This window comes from Carlito syrichta, unplaced genomic scaffold (assembly GCF_000164805.1).
Source record: "Carlito syrichta isolate Samal-C Ts95f unplaced genomic scaffold, Tarsius_syrichta-2.0.1 Scaffold311948, whole genome shotgun sequence".
Classification (NCBI taxonomy): Eukaryota; Metazoa; Chordata; class Mammalia; order Primates; family Tarsiidae; genus Carlito; species Carlito syrichta.
Window position 1 is genome coordinate 259,823 of NW_007256044.1, and position 2,949 is coordinate 262,771.

Genomic DNA, 2,949 nt, shown 5'->3' on the forward strand with positions numbered 1-2,949 from the left:
GATTCAAGCTTGATTCCTGGTATCCTAGCTGCCATATTGTGACCATGGGCCAACATACCCAAGGTTGCTAGATTTAGCAAATAAATATATAAGATGCCCAGTTGAATTTTATATTTTAGATTCTGAATAAACTTATAGTATGTCCCAAATATTTTATAGCATATGCTAAAAAGAGTATAATAATTTGTAGATATTACACTCACCTAAAAACATGTAAATAAAAATAAGGAACTGCTAGAGTCAGCTTAAACATCGAGTTCATTCCACAAACTCTCAAATTACTGAGTTTTGTTGTTGCTTTATTAAACACTGAATGGATTTTTAAACATAGAAAATATGTACATAACATTAAAAAATACACTTGTTAATTGTTGCCCAGCCTAAGAACAAACACCTCAAAAGCAACCTCTATCTGGATTTTGTTTAAACTTCCTGTGCCTTTTAAATAATTTTCTTGCTTTCCTTTGCTTATCTTTATCGCTTTTGAAAGATTAGGAATTTAAATAAGACCTTTGCTTTTTAAAATGCACTAAAGATAGCCTGGCACTCTTCCTCTCCCCAACCCCCAAATTACAAGTGTAAGAGAATGATGCAAAATTTAAAACAAGAAGGAGATCTTTACCTTGGTCATCAGAAAGACATGACAAAGGTTGATCTTTTCAAAGCTGGTTATGTTTTTAGATAAACAGAGGTACGTGACAGACCAACATGAGAAGGAGTCTGAGATGTTGATCTTTTGCATGTTTTTAGGGATACAAGCTCCACTACAGTTCCTGAAAGGGCTTCCCAGTGTAAGCAGGCAGACCCCGGCCCCCGCCTTCCTCCTGCGATCCCGCATACGCTCTCTCGCTAAACGACTCTTCACACGGTTATCTCCTCATGGGATGCCTCTGCTGGGCGCCTGCACCCTCAGCTCTGCTTTTATCTCTACGCATCTCAACGCGCTGTTTCCTCCACTCCTGACGCCAGGGTGGAAGGAAGCCATCCCTCCGGCCCGCGCTGGGACTGGCAGCCACTGAGTGATTGGCAGCGGGCACCCCCGTTCAGCGCTGGCATGCCGCAGGGTGGGGGCCCTGTGCTAATGAATGCCATCTACACCTACCAGATGTGCCGCGGGTGCCCTGCCAGGTCTTTTACATAATGCCTGCTGCGGACACAAGACGGCTAGCGGCGGGTGGCTTCTGATGCCTTGGGGTGGACGTGGGGGTCTGACTTTATTTACTCTATATTCAGACCACCCACCACTGCCCACACTCCCCATCAGCTTCCTTTACATGGGTCTAAAGTCTCTGACTCGGGGCGTGGCTCTCAGAGATGGATCCACGCTAGAAAGTCTGAGTTCCCAGGACGTCCCCACATTACCTCCCCCACGCTCGCCTCCTTTCCCTCGCCCGTTCCTTCTCTCACACCCGCCCCTCCCCCACAATTTCACCTCCTCCATGCCCCTCTGCCACACTCTACCTCCCCCACGCTCGCCCCTCCCCCGCACTCTCAACTCTCCCACACTTACCACTCCCTCACATCCACCTCCTCCCGCGACTCTCACCTCCCCCATATTCACCCCTTTCCCCACGTTCATCCCCTCCCCCGCATCCACGGGGGCCGCAGGCTCTCAACTCCCCCCATTCATCCCCTCCCTCACACTCACCTCTCGCAAAGTCACCCCCTCCCCCAGGTACCCTCTCCGGAACACTCACCTCTTCCCCTCCTCACCCCCCCACACACATTCATCACTCCCTAGAATTTGTTCCCTGCTCCCATCAGACTCAGGAAAGGGAAATGGTTTTCAACGTTAAAGTTAAAGAAATACAAGCACTAGAAGGACCCGAAATGAACAGACAGGGGAGAGAAACCGCACTCCACTCTCGCCCCCTCTCCCATGTCCTGTCTCCCTAGGCTAAACGTGTCAGGATGGGCTCCCTACGCCCCCCCAACCCCCACCCCCGCCCTCCGCAGCCTCTCTAGCTCTCCCCTCGTCCAGGTCCACGGGAAGCTGGAGTGTCTATCACCAAGGGTGACATCCTGCCAGCGTCTGTCCCACGTGTGGCTGAAGTAGCTGTCTTAGGGTGGAGGCGTCCACAGATCCACGCCACTTGGAGAGGAGTGTTTCCTGGAGTGGGATGGACCAAGTGGGAGGAAAGGGAAATGAAGAAACCGCTTCTGGCGGACGGCGGCGCGCGCTCTGGGAGTGTTTTGGGTCTCTCCGCCCGCCTCCCCATCCCTAGGGGCGCACGGCTAGGCTGGGGCGGCTGCCAGGCTGTTCCCCGCTCGAGCACTAGACCTGCCAGCCGGGCGGCCCTGGCGTCTGCGGGACTCGAGGAGGGCAGGCCTCTGCGCCTCTTCCCAGGGTCATGCACCCACACTCCCTCCAGGACACACTCGCACGCGCCCTGGGCCACCGGGCCCCGCGCCATGCTCACCCCTGCCGGGCCCTCGCTCCCACCCACCCCGCCCGCCACGAGGCTCCAGATGGCGGCTCCTCGCACTCGGCTCGCGGCCCCCAGACGCCGCCCGGCAGCAGCCGGCGGTCGTTCCCTCCCTCCCAGCTGCTGCGGAGAGAACGGGGCCGCTGTGCGAAGCGGGCGAACTCCTCGGCGGGATCTGGCAGGGAGGGAGCGCGGCCACAGGTGGCGCCGCCGAGGGGCCCGCAGGAGCGGCGCTCGGGGGATGGAGCCCTTGGTAAGGGACCCATGGGAGGGGGGCAAGGGGAAAGGGGGGGGAGGAGCCCGAGGAAGGAGCCGTAGCCCCAGGTGAGAGACCGGGGGCTGAGTGAGGAGTAAGGAAGGCGGCAGTAGGGAGCCCGAGGAAGAAGTCCCGCAGCCCGAGGTAAGGGAACCGGGCGGGCAGGGGAGGAGGAAGCCTGGGAAAGGAACCTCGCAGCCCCAAGTAAGGGACACGGAGACGCAGGACGGGGAGGTGGGAGCCCGCGGGTGCCCGGGCCGCAACCCC